This window comes from Zootoca vivipara, chromosome 2, assembly GCF_963506605.1.
Source record: "Zootoca vivipara chromosome 2, rZooViv1.1, whole genome shotgun sequence".
NCBI lineage: Eukaryota > Metazoa > Chordata > Lepidosauria > Squamata > Lacertidae > Zootoca > Zootoca vivipara.
In genome coordinates this window covers 89,739,405-89,758,931 of record NC_083277.1, presented here as the reverse complement: position 1 = coordinate 89,758,931, position 19,527 = coordinate 89,739,405, and the positions used below count along the sequence as shown (strand labels likewise).

Here is a 19,527-nt window from a genome sequence, read left to right as displayed (position 1 = left end):
CATGCCTGTTTGCTGCTTACGTCAGTAGCTGGCACGATGGGTTAAATCAGGCATAGGCAACCTTGGCTCTCCAGATGTTTTGGAACTACAACTCCCATGATCCCTAACTAACAGGGACAGTGGTCAGGGATCATGGGAGTTGTAGTTCCAAAACATCTGGAGAGCCAAGGTTGCCTATGCCTGGGTTAAACAGTGGGAGATTGGGAGGTGTGACCTCCCCTGATGTAGTGCCCCTTTAAATTTCTCTCTTTCAAAGTATCATTTCCAAAGATGTTGTTGTTGTTTAGTCGTTTAGTCGTGTCTGACTCTTTGTGACCCCATGGACCACAGCACGCCAGGCACTCCTGTCTTGCACTGCCTCCCACAGTTTGGTCAGACTCATGTTCATAGCTTCGAGAACACTGTCCAACCATCTCGTCCTCTGTCATCCCCTTCTCCTAGTGCCCTCAATCTTTCCCAACATCAGGGTTTTTTCCAAGGATTCTTCTCTTCTCATGAGGTGGCCAAAGTATTGGAGCCTCAGCTTCACGATCTGTCCTTCCAGTGAGCACTCAGGGCTGATTTCCTTCAGAATGGATAGGTTTGATCTTCTTGCAGTCCATGGGACTCTCAAGAGTCTCCTCCAGCACCATAATTCAAAAGCATCAATTCTTCGGCGATCAGCCTTCTTTATGGTCCAGCTCTCACTTCCATACATCACTACTGGGAAAACCATAGCTTTAACTATACGGACCTTTGTCGGCAAGGTGATGTCTCTGCTTTTTAAGATGCTGTCTAGGTTTGTCATTGCTTTTCTCCCAAGAATCTCCAAATCCAAAGATGAGATGCCCTCTTATTTCCCCTCCTGCAAAATCTATGGGAAATTATCGTTGCATGATCTGTAAATACCAGACATTGTAAAACTTTCCTAAGCAACTGGGCTATTATAATCAAGGTGAATCAATGCTGAACTTGCATATCACATTTTGATACCATGGCAATTGCAGATTTAAAAGGCACATCTGGAATAATTAATGGTGCAAAGTTCACAGGCATGCATTCACCCGTTGTTAATAAACCATTTATTGAAGCAGCTCTTATGGGTTTTTCTACTTTTTATTAGCTACTAGAAAATGCCCATAATTCTGATGGTGGAGTGGGTTCAGAAGGAAGGTTCAAGAGGAGGTGGTAGGCGGAAAGGCAGGCAGGCAGACACATCCACACTCACACATGCACATCCACACATTCTAGGCGAAGCACATGGTGACTGTGTCTCTGCATATTTCACTGGTATTTTTTTTAAGGGCTGCTGCTTTATATTGCATAACTTATTTTATTGACCTCTTTACACATGAATGGGTTTTTTTAATTGGAAATGCTGATTTGTAAGCTGCCTTAAATTTTATGAGTATAAATGCATCCATTAATTATTGCGGGGACCCTAGAGTGGCACAATGTCCTTTGGTGTGGTGTGCCACATAATTCTACCCCTGCCTGCCCACACATCTTCAATGAAAAGTGGCATCACCTAGTCTTAGGAAACAATTTCCTTCCACAGCAATCATGTCCACACAGTTCAGGATGGCTGTCCCAGCTTGTTGTCTCCACTGCTAGGCAGGCAGTCATGCTGGGCAGAGCTTAGTTTAAAAATAAAAAAGGATGACTTGCTGAAATCAGACAGGCTTGCCAAGAAGCTGGAGGATATGGTTGTGCTGAGAGTTCAAGGATTTGTGGTTGACTATATCTGACAGATACGCACAGACACGGGCTCCGGGGAATCACTACATCATGCAATGGAGGCACAGATAGGGGTCATGAGGTCTAATATCTCAGACTGAGTCAAGCCATATATGCCTCCAGAAGCATTTGAGTCTTGTGCAGCCCCATCCTTTGCCTGTATACTCAGAAATGAGTCCCAGTGAGATCAGTACATAGGATTGCATTATAAGTCTGCAATCCTATGCATGTATGCTCAGAAGTCCATCCCATTGAGCTCCATGTGGTTTGTATCTGATAAGCAAGTTTAGAATTGCAGCCTTAGGATCTGTGAAAGGCAAAGATCAGGCAAAGCAAAAAAGAGCAGTCATGTTGGCAGAGTTGATGATCTGTATACATGCTAAACAGAAATTATTTAGGTCAAACTCCATGATGTTACCAAATAACGTTAATATAAGGTTTGGTGTAATGGTATCTTAGAACAAAGTCCCACTTCTCAAAATTTGCAATCAGTAGAATATCGATCTAGCAATCAGTGCAAAGAAATCTCCAAGCCTCGTCCAATGTTTGCACATCCCATTCCTGAGGTTCAGAACTATTTTCAGGAAATACCAACTCTTATTAACCCTTAGGGAATGTTGGAACCTGATTGGTTGTTGGCCTGGACCTTGGAAAGGAGGAAAGCAAGAGGTCAGCACTCAATAATATTCATGGAAGAAATGTTGGCAGCAAGAGAAATCATCACATCTGGAGGGAGTCAGAGGAGCTAAGAGGAATTAAATGCAGTTAGCACCAAGGGGTTGATTTCAACAAATTTGATTATTTTTTTCCCCTGGAAGGGGATGTGAAATACAAATGTGTTTGAATCAGTTGCAATCAAACATATGCAAATTTACTGAAGCACTCCCTTAAAAAAAACTATTTAAAGACATCGTTGAAATCAGCTGGATTTATTTTTATTTTCATTTCTCACGACGCAGAGATAACCAGGTTTCTTCGTACCACACAAAGACTAGCATTTACTGGAGCTGTTATCTAGAATTCCCTAATGCTGACCTACTTACATTTAAATTGGGCTACAGGGCTAACATGGCACTATCCACAAACTACTTGTCAGCTTCCCCACCCCCACCCCAGAGCTAAGGGCAACTACTGTGCCTCTCCTAGAGGTGGAATCGAACCCAAATCAATCAACCCAAACCCAGTTAAGTCAAAGTTGATCAAATTCCTTTGCTCATGAACAGATTGTCAGTTTGCAGCCCAATCCAAAATACTTTTATTCAGAGGTGTGACCTCCTTGAGTTCAGCGGAACTTACTTCCAGGTAAGGATATGAGGGTTGTAGCAGCTGTCCTTTCACATTAAAATCACACCGGCACCATTGAGAGCTGCATTCTCTCCATATTCTGGAAAACCATTTTACCATGCAACTAAAAAATGCCTGCAGACACACACCATCTTTTTGTTGGAGATTCATTCCCCTTGTCCGCTGTCATAGGATTGCTGTTTATCACATGATGGTGTATGTTTTCATTCCACAGAGTCGGACATAACGGAAGCAGGATGTTTGTGTTACTGTGTTTCCTGAAGTGGGACTGTTGTCCTTTGTTCTTTCTCTTTGCTGCCTGATGCTAAAAAGAGAGAGAGCCACGTTGCAGTGCTTAATGTGTGTTTATATGTAAATAAAATAGATTACCCAAAATGCTGAGTTGCTGAGGTCTGTTACACAATTGCACAAACTCTGCGGATCCGTAAGTGCGCTGATGTTTCTTGGCATCAGTCGCTGTGATGTTTGGGCTGGAGAAAGCTTTTGAAGCTCCCGATCGCCCAGGAGGAAGGGAACATGCCAGTCGGGCGTATGTCTCTGCCAGGGCCCTACTCGTGAGTAGGAGATCCTAACACTTTTAAGGCTGAAATCCTGTAACCATTTAACCTGGGATGAGGCCCCACTGAACTCAGAGGGTTGTACCCAATGTAGCACTAAGTCCACTTAGTGGCCTATTTGTTGCACTGGCAGAATGTTGTGCACAGTAAAAATCACATAGTCACACAATGGATTTCATAGCAAGATTTCACAGATGTTGCGCAACAAGATTTTGCTAGTGCAACTGTTGCACCAGATTCATTTGCTGCGCCATCTTTAAACCCTGCCATCTGCTGATATAAAGTATCTTACATTAGTGAGACAGAGTATATTGGATACAGTCTAATGGCACGTACTTCCCAGAAGGGTGGTGGTAGTGGTTATTTTATTATTTATACCCTGCTCATCTGGCTGGGTACTCTAGTCCGTTCTTTTAACTGTCTTTGACAGCTGCCTGGAAATCCTGATTCAAAAACTTCCAGCAACAGAGGCTTCCCTTGTTTCAGTCAGGTAACTTGGTCCACAGTCACCTGTTCTTGCAAAAGGGAATGTCGAAAATTGGCCTTTGGGGTGCAATTCTGTACACAGTGTATCTGGGAATATAAGCCCCCACAATAATTTAGGGCTTACATCGGGGTGCCCTGGGCTGCTCAAAGGGCAGCTGCAATTTGTTTTTTAGCCATTTATGTCTTGAGAGATAAGCGCCTTTGATACAGCCCCGTTCAGAAGCCGGCCTTGGAACGCACGACGGTAGGATTCCATTCAGACCCCGAGAGGGCGCTCTATAACTTTAGGCGCGAACCTCGGAGCCGTGAAGTGAGCGTCACAGAGTTGGAGTCCTAGAGCGGGAGCCCTTTGCTTCCTGCGGATCGCTTCCGCCCTCGAGCCGTGGCCTGAGTTCCGCTTCCGAGTGAGTTGTGCGCGCGCGTGCGCTTTTGGCTGCAGGAGGGTCTGGTGGAAGGTTTGCCTTTCGCGGGCGGCGGGGCTCTCGAGGCGGCGTGGGGGGGGGAGAGGGCGGCGTGTGCGGCCTTCCCTTTTCTCTCCACGCGCTTCACCATAGGACGTGGACGGGGCTGCTGCTGGCAAGAGCTTAGCCTTAATAAATGGTCAGGGTGCCGAACCAGGACCTGGTTCGAACTCCGCACTCTGCCATTATGCTCACCTGGGGTGGCCCTAGCGGTGCCGGACGCTGCCTCTCTTAGCCTAGCCTAACCTTCCTCGCAGGGTTGTCGTGGGGATTGAGTGAGACGGGGAGAGCCATGTATACCACCTCGAATTCCTTGTTGGAGAAAAGGGGTATAAATGCAGTAAATTAATATTATCGCCTCGCCGCCGCCGCCAAAATAGTCTTTTCTTCATTGCCTTACTCCTATAGTTAACAGTACGCGGGAGTTTACTTCCCAGGGCCCAGGGGTGCTCATTTGGACTTTCAGCAAGACTGCCTTGCCTCTCTTAGATTGATTAGTGGGCCATGGAGTAAGGTGGTTTGTGGCAACATGTAGATCAGGCATCCCCAAACTTCGGCCCTCCAGATGTTTTGGACTACAATCCCCATCATCCCTGACCACTGGTCCTGTTAGCTAGGGATCGTGGGAGTTGTAGGCCAAAACATCTGGAGGGCCGCAGTTTGGGGATGCCTGATGTAGATCTTCTGCTCTTGTGGGTAAGAATGTAAAAAGACTGGGCCCAATGGCCCATCTGGTCCAACATCCTGTTCTCACAGTGGCCAGTAAGATGCCTGTGGGAAACCTGCAAACAAGACCTGAGCACAGGAGCACTCCTGTGATTTTCAGCAGCTGGGACTCGGAAGCAATACTGCCTGGGATGGTGAAGGTGAAATCTTTATTGGAACATGTATTTATGTATGGGTCTGTCTGCTTTACTTGATTTTGGGTGCAGTGATTACTCTCTGTGGAATAAAGGTTTTAAGAAGGGGACTTGAGAAAATGCAGCAGAGTAGGTGGGAAGTCCCATGGCTCCAGATAACAGGGAGATTGTAGAAATTGAGCACTGTACTTGGAAAGTAAAGGGAGTTGGGTGATGTGGCTGGGAATTGGGTCATACCACTTGCTCCACCTTTCTGTCTTTGGTCTTCTGGCAGAAGCCAAATTTTAGGGGAAGTAAGAGGTTTTGAACTAGGGCTTGCCGATCAGAAGGTTGGCGGTCCGAATCCCCGCGACGGGGTGAGCTCCCATTGCTCGGTCCCAGCTCCTGCCAACCTAGCAGTTCGAAAGGACGTCAAAGTGCAAGTAGATAAATAGATACCGCTACAGCAGGAAAGTATACTGTGTTTCCGTGTGCTGCTCTGGTTTGCCAGAAGCAGCTTTGTCATGCTGGCCACATGACCTGGAAGCTGTACGCCAGCTCCCTTGGCCAATAATGTGAGATGAGTGCCGCAACCCCAGAGTCGGTCACGACTGGACCTAATGGTCAGGGGTCCCTTTACCTTTAAATTAAAGAGGTTTTGAACTTGCTAGAAGATACATAGAGGGTAAAAATCCAGTTGAGAAAGCAAGACAGTGGGAATTATGTATGCAAGTAATTTTTAAATTATAATATTCAATATTTGACATTCATTGGAGAAATGGTTACAGGTAGGTAGCCGTGTTGGTCTGGATCGAAGTAAAATAAAAAAATTCCTTCAGTAGCACCTTAAAGACCAACTAAGTTTTTATTTTGGTATGAGCTTTCGTGTGCATGCACACTTCTTCAGATACAGTGAAATGGAAGTTTCCAGGCACTTATGTAGAGAAGGGGTGGGGAGGGGTGGGGATGGGGAGGGGGGATCACTCAGAAGGGTGGTGGAAATGGGTGATTGACTGACTGATAGCTGTTGATGACCGCAAACGACTGCAAATGGTTTTGCATGAAAAAGCAAGGGTTGAGATGGCTGAAGATCGCTTATCATGTATAATGAGATAAGAACCCGATATCTCTGTTCAAACCAGGTCCCTCCATGGTTTTGAGCTTGGTGATAAGTTGCAATTCAGCAACTTCTCTTTCCAGTCTATTTCTGAAATTCTTTTGTAGTAAGACAGCTACTTTGAGATCTTGTATAGAATGTCCTGGGAGATTGAAGTGTTCTCCTACTGGTTTTTCTGTCTTCTGGTTCCTGATGTCAGATTTATGTCCATTTATCCTTTGGCGTAGGGTTTGGCCTGTTTGTCCAATATAGAGAGCTGAAGGGCACTGTTGGCATTTGATGGCATACACAATGTTAGAGGATGAGCAATTAAATAGTCCTGAGATGGTATGTTGGATGTTGTTGGGGCCAGTAATGGTGTTGTCTGGGTGTATGTGGCAGCAAAGTTGGCATCTGGGTTTATTGCAGGCTCTGGTACCAGTGTCCATGTTAAGTCTGGTGGTTGTATTATTGTGGGTGAGGAGTTGTTTAAGATTGGGTGGCTGTCTGTAGGCAATGAAAGGTCTTCCTCCCAGAGCTTGAGAAAGGGAGCGGTCATTGTCCAGGAGAGGCTGTAGATCTCTGATGATGCGTTGTACTGTTTTAGCTTGGGAGCTGTATGTGATGACTAGTGGTGTTCTGTTATTTTCTTTTTTGGGTCTGTCTTGCAGCAAGTTCTCTCTAGGTATCTGTCTGGCTCTGTTGATCTGTTGTTTAACTTCATCAGGTGGATATTTTAGTTCTAAAAAGGTTTGCTGTAGATCTCTTAGGTGAGATTCTCTGTCTGTAGAGTTGGAACAGATGCGGTTGTAACGTAAGGCCTGGCTGTATACGATGGATTGTTTGGTATGTTTGGGATGGTAGCTAGAAGCATGTAGATATGTTTGTCGGTCAGTTGGTTTTCTGTATAAGGTGGTGTCTATACGTCCATCCTGTATTTTTATAGTAGTGTCCAAAAAATGTATTTCTTGCATAGATTGGTTCATTGTTAGGTTGATGGTGGGGTGAAAGTCATTGAATGTCTGGTGGAAGGTTTCCAGGGTCTGTTGTCCATGTGTCCAGATAATAAAAATATCGTCAATGTATCGCAGGTACAGGAGAGGTTTGAGTGGGTAGGAGTTAAGGAAACGTTGTTCTAAATCTGCCATGAAGATGTTGGCATACTGTGGGGCCATGCGGGTGCCCATGGCTGTGCCGCTGATCTGGAGGAACAGGTCATCACCAAATTTGAAGTGGTTGTGGGTAAGGACAAAGTGGCAGAGTTTGGTAGCAAAGTCCGCTGTGGACTCAGGAACAACCCAGACATTATAATTAAAGAGGCAGACAAGGGTGGAGCTGTCGTCATCATGAACAAAACTGATTACATCCAAGAGGCCCACAGACAACTTTCCAATACTGCCTTTTACATGAAATTGGACTCAGACCCCACACAAGCATACAAAAAAGAACTGAACAAGATTATTAAGGAGCTACCCCTACACATCCAAGAACAGATCCTCACAAACACACCAGCGGAACCTCGGCCAGGAACTTTCTATCTTCTACCCAAAATACACAAACCAGGAAACCCAGGACGCCCCATCATCTCAGGTATTGGCACCATTACAGTGGGTGTTTCCGGCTATATGGACTCTGTTCTGAAACCATATGCTATCAGTGCTCCCAGCTACGTACGTGACACCACAGATTTTCTGAGGAAAATACAATATTTGAACAATCTTCCTAACAATACTATACTAGCCACTATGGATGTGGAATCTCTATATACCAACATCCCACACAATGATGGTTTACAAGCCATAAGGAACACCATTTCAGATAAAACCACAGCGGACTTTGCTACCAAACTCTGCCACTTTGTCCTTACCCACAACCACTTCAAATTTGGTGATGACCTGTTCCTCCAGATCAGCGGCACAGCCATGGGCACCCGCATGGCCCCACAGTATGCCAACATCTTCATGGCAGATTTAGAACAACGTTTCCTTAACTCCTACCCACTCAAACCTCTCCTGTACCTGCGATACATTGACGATATTTTTATTATCTGGACACATGGACAACAGACCCTGGAAACCTTCCACCAGACATTCAATGACTTTCACCCCACCATCAACCTAACAATGAACCAATCTATGCAAGAAATACATTTTTTGGACACTACTATAAAAATACAGGATGGACGTATAGACACCACCTTATACAGAAAACCAACTGACCGACAAACATATCTACATGCTTCTAGCTACCATCCCAAACATACCAAACAATCCATCGTATACAGCCAGGCCTTACGTTACAACCGCATCTGTTCCAACTCTACAGACAGAGAATCTCACCTAAGAGATCTACAGCAAACCTTTTTAGAACTAAAATATCCACCTGATGAAGTTAAACAACAGATCAACAGAGCCAGACAGATACCTAGAGAGAACCTGCTGCAAGACAGACCCAAAAAAGAAAATAACAGAACACCACTAGTCATCACATACAGCTCCCAAGCTAAAACAGTACAACGCATCATCAGAGATCTACAGCCTCTCCTGGACAATGACCGCTCCCTTTCTCAAGCTCTGGGAGGAAGACCTTTCATTGCCTACAGACAGCCACCCAATCTTAAACAACTCCTCACCCACAATAATACAACCACCAGACTTAACATGGACACTGGTACCAGAGCCTGCAATAAACCCAGATGCCAACTTTGCTGCCACATACACCCAGACAACACCATTACTGGCCCCAACAACATCCAACATACCATCTCAGGACTATTTAATTGCTCATCCTCTAACATTGTGTATGCCATCAAATGCCAACAGTGCCCTTCAGCTCTCTATATTGGACAAACAGGCCAAACCCTACGCCAAAGGATAAATGGACATAAATCTGACATCAGGAACCAGAAGACAGAAAAACCAGTAGGAGAACACTTCAATCTCCCAGGACATTCTATACAAGATCTCAAAGTAGCTGTCTTACTACAAAAGAATTTCAGAAATAGACTGGAAAGAGAAGTTGCTGAATTGCAACTTATCACCAAGCTCAAAACCATGGAGGGACCTGGTTTGAACAGAGATATCGGGTTCTTATCTCATTATACATGATAAGCGATCTTCAGCCATCTCAACCCTTGCTTTTTCATGCAAAACCATTTGCAGTCGTTTGCGGTCATCAACAGCTATCAGTCAGTCAATCACCCATTTCCACCACCCTTCTGAGTGATCCCCCCTCCCCATCCCCACCCCTCCCCACCCCTTCTCTACATAAGTGCCTGGAAACTTCCATTTCACTGTATCTGAAGAAGTGTGCATGCACACGAAAGCTCATACCAAAATAAAAACTTAGTTGGTCTTTAAGGTGCTACTGAAGGAATTTTTTTATTGGAGAAATGATAACCTATTATGGGAAGGACCAAGCTACTTTTAATGGATCCAGATTACATAAAGTACTTCCCTCTCCGATGAATCCTGTCACTCAGGTGGACCCAAATATACTTTAGAACAGGCTTCCTCAACCTCGGCCCTTTAGATGTTTTGAGACTACAATTCCCATCATCCCTGACCACTGGTCCTGCTAGCTAGGGATCATGGGAGTTGTAGGCCAAAAACATCTGGAGGGCCGAGATTGAGGAACCCTTTTTTAAAATATTGAGTGAGTGGGCCCTTCACCTTTGGTAATGGAAAGGGAACAATCTGTATACTGTACTTTTTATTGTTGGTGCTTAGAAGGTAAATATTTTTGCCAATGTTCATGCTTTGCTCATACTGCAACTTTCTTTATATGTAGTAGTGGAACCACCCCCAGGGTAAAAGCTATTTGCATTTGGACAAGTTGACTCTACCATTTTGGAAGTACTGCATTTTTTTCCTTGAGGTAAGACATTTGTTGTGATTTGACTTTAAGAAGGAGGTTTGATAAAAAACAAACAAAACCCAGAATGAGTATTTGCTGCTTGGTATAAAGCCCATGGGCTGGGAAATGGTTGCTGCGTAGCTGGGCCTGCTGTGGTCCTGCCTTGTACCAGCTAGCCTGACCTTGCCCTATATGAAAACCTGGCAGCCTCCTTTTTGGGGTCTGCCCTGTGCAGTAACAGGTGTGAACATTCTAGCAGCAGCTTGATGGTCATGTATGATACTGCATACAGATCTGTTGCGACATGCAGAGAAAACCCAGACTGCATTCTGTTCTGTCAAGTGTCTAATTAAGAGTGGAGGCAAAACTGAGTAACTGCTGGATTTTATATTCCCAAAAATGGAGGGAGGGAGGAGACAGTCAGCCATTATGTGTTCATTCATCTCAGCAGCCTTTGGTACAACCTGAAACTTGCATAGTGCCTGACATAACATCATTTGAATGCCTGCTACCTCTTCCCATATTCCATCTAAATATTGTAATGTAGATTCCATGGCTTCACCATCAGCAAACTTTTTCTTACTTTCCATTTCCCCCCTCCCCACTTCATTTATCATGTAGCCCAGGGATAGACAACATGGTGTCCTCCAGATGCTGTTCTGATCTTCAGCTAACATCATTCCTGGCCTCCGGCCATGCTGGTTGGCACTGTTGGGAGTTGGGAGTCCAACAACATCTGCAGGGCCCCAGCTTGTTTATCTATGATCTCTAGGCTGATGAAGAATTCTGGCAAACTTGGAAGTTGGCATGCTATTTGTGACATTCTGATGGCCGAATAAATATATGAAACCTGATTCAGATTTTTGAATTTGTCTAATAGAGTTATTCATGTAATTGACTTTTCGAGCCCTGCTGCCCAGGACTGGTTTGAGAGGAAGGGTGAGAAAGAAATGCAATTAATAAATTAAATTAAAGGGCATAGACATACTGCTTGTGGTATCTAACTTAGTCTCTAACTTCCACATTCTACTTGGTCCTGGGTGCGTGGCATTGATTTGTCACGCTGTTTAAATTCTGTAGCTGTTTAAATTGTTATAGGGCCACCATTGCTAGATAAGGTGTGTCTGAAAGATGCAAGCAACCATCCTGTGATACGAAGTCTGTTTGTTTCCTGACAATACTTGATACCAGGGTGGGCCCTTTTAAAATTCCAAGGATCGTCATGCTAAATAGTGACGCAGAGTTCTAATATGCCTGTAGCTGATCTGTTAATCATTTCATTTAAAAGTTTAGAAATGTCCTCTTGTACAATGAACTTTGATCATATAAAAAATGACACCATGACAGTGACTATCAAATATATCCTGTAGGTACTGATGGGCCAAAAACAGTACAGAAAAAGGATTCTCGTAGGTAAGTATGACTTATTTGAGATCTACCTAAGAGGTTCTAGATGCATGCAGGGGGACCTGTTACGTATTAGGCCATATGCTAGAGATACAAATTGTATATTTCTATTGTACAGTAGGCCTTGGAGAGGGGAAAAGAATGACTAGGGACACTAGATCTCATTTGTGCATTATCACATGCCTTATTGGTCCCTCTGTGTGTTCTTGTTTTTATTAATTAGCAAGCCATTGTGCCTCTCATCAGTGGAAGCTCAGTGCTTGAAATATGGCTGCTTTAATAATTTGTCCTAATATTCCATACTTAGCAGAAGCCACTGTCCCTGTAATTTTGAAAAATGACTTGGAATGTCTTCTTACATTTCAAAATAAACTTGGTGTAACTTAAAGAGTAAATCAGCCAGCAGCAAATACAGTTTGAGTACTACCGGTATACAGAATAGGTGTTGGGATGATTGCCTCATTTAAGGTTGCTGATTAATTATCACAATGGGGAATTGCTGCAGCTGCTTGGTGGGCAGCAGTTTTATCAGGTAAGGCGTCTGGAGGCCTGAAAACAGAGATAGGGAAAGCTCCAGTGCCTGACTATCTGGGGTGCTCATTGGACTGGGACCAACTGATGGAGGAATAAAAACCAGGCAATACAAGTATTCCAAGCCTGAACATGAGAACTGCAACTATTGGCATGCTTTCCAAGTTGCTTTCTGCCTGTTCTTTCATGTTGCTGAACTGGGCCTTCATCTCCTGGAGGCATGGAGCAGCTTGAGCTCTGCACTCTGTTATTCCACAGGTAGCGTATTAGTTTTGTTTACCTTTGTTCATGGAGTGCTAAACTATCAGGCCACCTTGGCACAGGGAGCCCTTGTGTGCAGTTTTGGAACTCCTCTGTAAAGGTGGCCGACATCATTCCCTCAAAGTGTGAAACACTTAGGATCTGTCCCAAGAGTGTATTTGAACTTTAAAAGCTGTACTCAGGCATCTCATTCTCTGTACTTACCATAAGTCTCATACCAGCCTGGGGAACTTTAGGTTCAGGGTAGTATTCAACTACATTTTACTCAGAATAGACTAACCTGGTTGTGTTCATTTCAGCGAGTAAAACTTAGTTGAACACCACTTTTCCCCCACCAAATCATGAAGTGATCTTGGGCTATTTGCCATCTCCCCTTAATTCACTACATACATGTGATGAATCAGTGTTTTGGGCTTGTAAATTTCCAGCCATTAGGCAATCATGGATCTGGGACATATTCAAAAATGCAGGGGATTGTGAGTAACTCCTACTGTTACTCACAAATAAAACACTTGCAAATAAAGAGAATCTCCAGTTTTAATTCAGAAATAAGTGGATCTGTTCAATTGGAGACTATGGGGAAACACTAGCTTCTGATTTTAGGTGTGAAGCTTCTGACTTGACTTTTCCTTGCCATAATGACCATTATAACTTTTATATTCCAGGTAAGTGCTGTTGGAAGAGCAGTGCTCAGGTTCTGCAGAGGAAAGAGTTGTCAAAATTCCATTTTGTTCTCATGTGTCATTCTGGTTTGTGTAAAGTCACTTCATTAAAATCAGATGTTCTATCCCAACTGTGGCTTGAGTGTTAATGTCCTGCAGAAGGCACACTTCTCAAAATATTTATTTTTGTCTACATGCTGTTAAACAGAAATGCTCCTATCTTCATTATCCCTGCCTATATCCACTTTGTGATGTGGCATCTACAGTGGAACCTCGGTTTGCGACCGCCTCCATTTGCAACGAACTCTGAGAACGACCGCCGTGGACCCGGAAGTATTTACATCTGGGTTCCGCGTGCGCGGATGCGCAGAAGCGATCTGTGCAGCACGTGCATGCGCAGAAGCATGCCTTCGGTGCGCGGCGAACTCGGGGAGCAACCGGCTCCCCGGAACAGATTGTCGTCATAAACCGAGGTACCACTGTATCTGCATTCTCAAATTATTCTGGCTGTTGCATCCCTTTCTACCACTAGGGGGCGAAGAATTATACAAAATGACAGTTTGTGTCTCTCTGGTGTCTCTTCTGCAGCAAACAAAAGGCTGCAATTTACATTCCAGGAATTGTTGTCATAATAGATTACACAAGGGTGCTAGATGTTCTATGGTGGTTGGATTTTTTAAATTATTATTACAGTACTGAGCTTTTAGCAACCTACTTTAGAAAGCCTGGAAGAGCATCTCTTTAGAAGCTTCCAACAATGCACACTGCACAAATTCTCTGCACACACATTGCTCTTTAATTCAAACTTCTGCTTGAGATCTGAAGTTATGAGAGCAAGAATGGGGGAGGAGGAGAACAGAGGGGCAAGGTGTGCATAAGGGTAATAAAATGCTGTTTTGTTATACCAACTTGTATCCACACACCCCTATAGTTCTTGTGGTGCTGCATTATTTTAACACTTTCTGCACAATTGAGAGATCTAGAAGCACACCTTATAAAGGCTTAGTTCCTCAGGATTGCAGAAAGCCCCTAACTTCAGACAATGAGTTTACAGTCTTGTTTTACAGAACCATCATGCTCTGTAGCATATATGTGATGTTGATGAGTATGTGGCAATGGTTTCAGAATATGAAACTATTATTATTTATTCAATTTATATACTGCCCTTTATCAAAAGATCCCCGGGCAGTGTACATTAAAAACAAGAGTCTTGTGTGCATACATAGCCTAAAGGGAAATTAAGGTGCACATTCTGCCAATGGTTGTATTTGCTAGGAAGAGAATAGCTCAAGTGCATCTTCTCACTTAATATACTTGCACTTTGCATTATGCATATTCTATTAATAGCTCATCAGCTGTGGCCCCCACCCTAAAATTCGTAGCCACACAAAACTGCAAAAGTGGGGTAATGCTACTAGAACGCTACAAAAGCAAATTCCTTTGAATGACTTTTGGCAAGGGAAGGGATTGTGGAGAAGCAAGGCAATTAAAGGAAGGGGGCAGGTCATGGGAAGCTGCAGAAAAAGTCATTTGGGCTTAGGCACAATTACATATTTTCATGTTTTCTACAATGGAGAGGTCTATAAACATAAATACTTCTGAATAAATTCTTGTGTGCTAAGCTCAGTTAATATGTCCCTGCATTTGGCAATCCTGTTCACAGACTTCTGCAATGGGTCGCCAGCTTGAGCTGTCAACATAGCCTAGTACGTTGCACTTCATACTTGTGTAACCTTTATCCTGATCTGTAAATGCCATGTTGTGTCAGCAGGAGAAAATATCTGGTGTCTCTAGAAAGAAGAGTATTGGCTAATGGTAAGTGAGTCCTTAAGCTTTCTTAAGCTAAACAGCTGGAATTGGGAAGGGCTCCTGTTATATAATCTTTCCATATTTTGTAATGGTCATTCTGGCATAAACTGTTGGGAGTGGGTGTAGCTCGCCTGAGCTAATCACATTTTCCCCCCTGTTGATAAATGTTGGGTGTGTTTGAACACATTTGCGTCAAGGATCCTGTTCCTTAGGGCCATGTACAAACTTTGTTTTGGGGTCTTAAGTGAGCCTTTCCTGCCTGCCTGCATTAACTTCTAATCCAGCCAAGAAGGGGGAATTATTGTAGCTTATAAGGTGATTCACATTTGAAGTTGGGAGTATAACTGGAGCAGCTATACAGTCATGGGCGTAGGCAGGGGGGGCAGGAGGGGGCAATTGCCCCCCCTAGAGCAGCGGGGTACCGGAGGGCGGTACGCGCCCGCGCCCGGGCCGCCAAAAAGGAGAGAGAGCGCTTTTTTCTTCTCTCCGTGTTCGGCAGGGGAAAGCAAAGCCTAGAGCATAGGACTGCCCCCTCCCCTTGGGGAGCGTGGGCGTTGGCCACGCCCCCCCAAGGGGAGGGGGCAGTCCTATGCTCTAGCTTTCCCCTGCCGAACACGGAGGGGAAAAGAAGATGGAGGAGCCAAGGAGAGAGAAGAAAAAAGCGCGCTTTTTTCTTCTCTCTCCTTGGCTCCTCCATCTTCTTTTCCCCTCCGTGTTCGGCAGGGGAAAGCAAAGCCTAGAGCATAGGACTGCCCCCTCCCCTTGGGGAGCGTGGGCGTTGGCCACGCCCCCCCAAGGGGAGGGGGCAGTCCTATGCTCTAGCTTTGCCTTCCGGACACGGAGGGGAAAAGAAGATGGAGGAGCCAAGGAGAGAGAAGAAAAAAGCGTGCTTTTTTCTTCTCTCTCCTTGGCTCCTCCATCTTCTTTTCCCCTCCGTGTTCGGCAGGGGAAAGCAAAGCCTAGAGCATAGGACTGCCCGCTCCCCTTGGGGAGCGTGGGCGTTGGCCACGCCCCCCCAAGGGGAGGGGGCAGTCCTATGCTCTAGGCTTTGCTTTCCCCTGCCGAACACGGAGGGGAAAAGAAGACGGAGGAGCCAAGGAGGAGAGAAAAGGTGATCCCGGCCACGTCACCGCCAGCCAGCCAATCGGGTGGCTGGAGGTGGGGGGCGTGGCTGGGCCACCTTTAAACTAGCGCGCGAGCGGAGAGTCTTCCTTTCCGCTCACGCTTTTCCTTGCCTTGCCTGCCTTTCCTTGCCTGCCGGGCGCCTCCAGAGCTCCCTGCCTGCCTTGCCGCTTGCAGACCGGTCACCAGCAAAGCGGCGCTTGCCTTGCTGGGCGCCTCCAGAGCTCCAGACCTCACCGGACCCTGCCTTGTCGGCCTCCACCAGGTGAGTCTGAGCCACATGTGCTTGGGGGGGGGGGCTTTGCCGCCACTGCTGCTAGCCCTGGAAGACAGAGCCTGGCCGAGGGAGGGAGGGGGTTGCAGGAGGGGGCGTTTGCGGCCATGAACTGAGACTGAGACACAAGCCCCAGGCTAGGCAGGCAGGCAACCTCTGGGGGACCGGGGAGGAAGGAGGTTCATGGTGTTCAGGAAACTCTTCTGTTGGATCCCTGGCCTTTAAGTAAAGTATTGTGCTTTACTTGAACCATGCAGAGCTGGTCCAGGAAGTCTCATTGCCTAAAATGCCCAGCTCTTGAAGTTCATTTGGGGGTTGGGGGAATGCTTTGATGGTGTTTCCTGCTTGGCAGGAGGTTGGACTGGATGGCCCTTGTGGTCTCTTCCAACTCTATGATTCTATGATTTCACTGAGATTATACTGTATTTCATTTACAAACCTTATCTCTGGAAATGTAATGCTGTACTACTTAATGTTTGCTTCTTGAGTCTATTGAAACCAAGAGCCAGAAGTCTGCCCCCCCCCCGCATATGCCCCTGGGCTGGACCCAGGGGATGTGAGGGAGGGGGGAGCTGCAGAGGGTTGGGGGGTGTTTGTGTGTGTGTGTTTGAAGCTGCCCCCCCCCCGAAACTTGAGCCCCAAGGAATCAATTGCCAAGCGCATCCACCCTTGCTCCATCCATGCGCTCAGGTAGCCAAGTGGATGTTTTTTTCTTTTTGCAGGGTTGCCTTGCAAGAGGGTTTCTGTGTCCCCCCCCCCAAACAGTGCTGTGTCTTGGTTAGAGGGTTGAATTAGGAGTGAGGAGACCTGGGTTCAAAGCCCCACTCAGACATGAAGTTCAGTGGTCAGCCTTTGGACACCCCCTCCTCTCAGACTGGCCTACCTTGCAGGGTTGTTGAGAGGAGGAATTGGGGGTGAGGAGGCAATGTCGCCCGCCTTGAGCTCCTTGCAGGAGAGCAAGGTTAGAGACATGATAAGTTAATCTTCTTTTTCTTTGGCGATCACTCGTAGCCGAGTGTCTTCCATAAACACGATTTTAACAATGGGTCCGTATGTGACTGTGGAGGCCAATTCTGGATCCACATGTCCTTCCACAGTGGAGACATTGGTTTCCAGGCAGGAGTTCATCACAGTGTGGATTTGCCAGTAAATAATATGTGAATGCTTCTTCCATGATCTACATGATCCCCCCCCCCCGTGCGGCTTCTGTTTTCTTAATATGTGGAACAGTGCTGCTTACCTGAATCATTAACAGCCTATAAGAGGAGGATGATCAATAAAAAGAAGTGAGCTGGCTGTGTTAATTATGGCTGAGTTAATTCTGTGCATCTCCTGGCTGTGTTTATTTAGTACTTCTGCCTGCCTCATTGCCTGCTTGTCTTGCTGCTTAAGGTTTGCTAGGGCATCCTGATAGCCACCATTTTGTTGGTGCCACATGTGCACCATGTGGGAAGTTTTACCTGTTGAACTCTTTCTAGTGGCCTACGGGGGTTTAAAATAAATAAACTGTTTTCCAGTCTGGATTTGAAGTTGATAGATAAATAGTTGATACTGTTAAATAATTTACATAGATAAAAAAACGTGGGCATCAATTATCCCATAATTTGGCCCGGTAGTGTTGTTCTTTTTTTCTGAATTTGGTTACTCCCCCCCCCCTTTAGACCTGAGCTTGGCTCATGTTAATCAGAGCAAAAAAACATTAGTGCACTGGTGAGCAGAGGTGAATTATATTTGATTTGTTAGTAGAATAAGGTAATTTAATCTGAGTTGGTTAGCAATTTGAATTTATATCCGTGGTAGAGGCTTGTTATTTCAGTTCATTTGTGGACAGGGTTTGGTGCCTGATTTGAAGTAAAGTAATAATTATATAACAAATAGGGTGGCAATTTATTTGATGGTTGCAGGAAATATTGGTGCTTGATTAGCCTAATCAATGTTCATAAATGTACCAAGCAAACAGTACAGGAAGACAGGCCTGGAAACCATTTTGACTCCCAAACTGACCAAATGTTTCTCTATGGGGAGGGAGGAAATGGGGGGCAATATATTTTCCTCAAAAAGCATTTTATTTAAAAAAATCCAATTTAAATCAAAAAAATTCGATTTTTGGGATTTTTTTAAAAAAATAATAATTGATTTTTATCCACCCTGCTCGGCACGCATTTATATATAATAAAATTTTGGTTTCATTTTGCACAACCTGGATGACCATGGTCTGCCCCCCCCTAGATTTGATCCTGGCTACGCCCATGCATACAGTATGGCTTCTGCCTAACCAACGACTACTTGGACTACTTAGCCTTGCCTAAGTGATTCCTGTGTGCACATCTAACTGAGTAGAGTGGGGAGAAGCATCAGATGCTGTACAAAAGAACGGTGGCTCCCATACCACTGCAAGAAAGTGGATCTCTGATTGGCAAAAGGCAGCTCCCATTATCCCAGACTATTGGTCATCCTGACAGGGGCTGATGGGAGCTTGCATCCAACAGTGTCTAGATGGCACCTTGTTGGCTGCAGTTGACCTACTTACAGTTTTCTCACTAAGGATTTTTGTAGCTGTGCTATGTTAGTAAGCCAAGTGGTGATTGCTGAGTAAGAGAAGGTAAATTAGAGTCATTTCACTCATTCAGGGAAGGGGAAACGAGACAATGGACTTTATATTTATTTTGATTTTCTCCCCAGCTGCCTTTGCAGGGCAGAAAAGCCTTCTCAAGGTGGTTTACAGAAATAGCACAAAACAACTTTTAAAAGGATGGTTTAAAAGAGTAAAATGGCAGCATGAAATGGTTCAAAGCCAAACCAGCCAATCACAGAAAGAAAGATGAAATAGTATCAGTGGCACATTGGAAGGTCCTGGTTTAAAATGGCTAAACAGGCAGACAAAACAGATGCCCTGTGTGAGTGAGCCACTGGGCCACCACTGAACCAGCCTTGCAATCTGATTGACCTTAGCTATGAATCTGTGAGCAGGGCCCCGGTAGCTGCTTTTGGGACCCAGCCAGGTTCATATGAGTACACACAGTATAAAAGGATGGGTTGTTTTTCTGCTTTAAAGAAAAGCAAGCTGTCTTTTTGTTGTGTAAGATTTTGTTTCAATGCAACAGACTGAGAATACCTGTTACTTAAACCGTTTTTATGACCTGTTG

The 19,527-nt window shown here is 45.0% G+C and overlaps 1 long non-coding RNA gene and 1 other non-coding gene across 2 annotated transcripts; both read left to right on the top strand.

The window, feature by feature from the left end:
- The first annotated feature begins 4,494 nt into the window (after positions 1 to 4,494).
- Positions 4,495 to 13,262, top strand: LOC118079876 (uncharacterized). Its single transcript, XR_004691910.2, has 3 exons — positions 4,495 to 5,391; positions 10,250 to 10,336; positions 11,686 to 13,262. It is a non-coding gene; the product is annotated as an uncharacterized LOC118079876 (long non-coding RNA).
- Positions 10,430 to 10,609, top strand: LOC118081643 (small Cajal body-specific RNA 16). The gene has a single exon (XR_004692110.1). It is a non-coding gene; the product is annotated as a small Cajal body-specific RNA 16 (non-coding RNA).
- Positions 13,263 to 19,527: the final 6,265 nt, after the last annotated feature.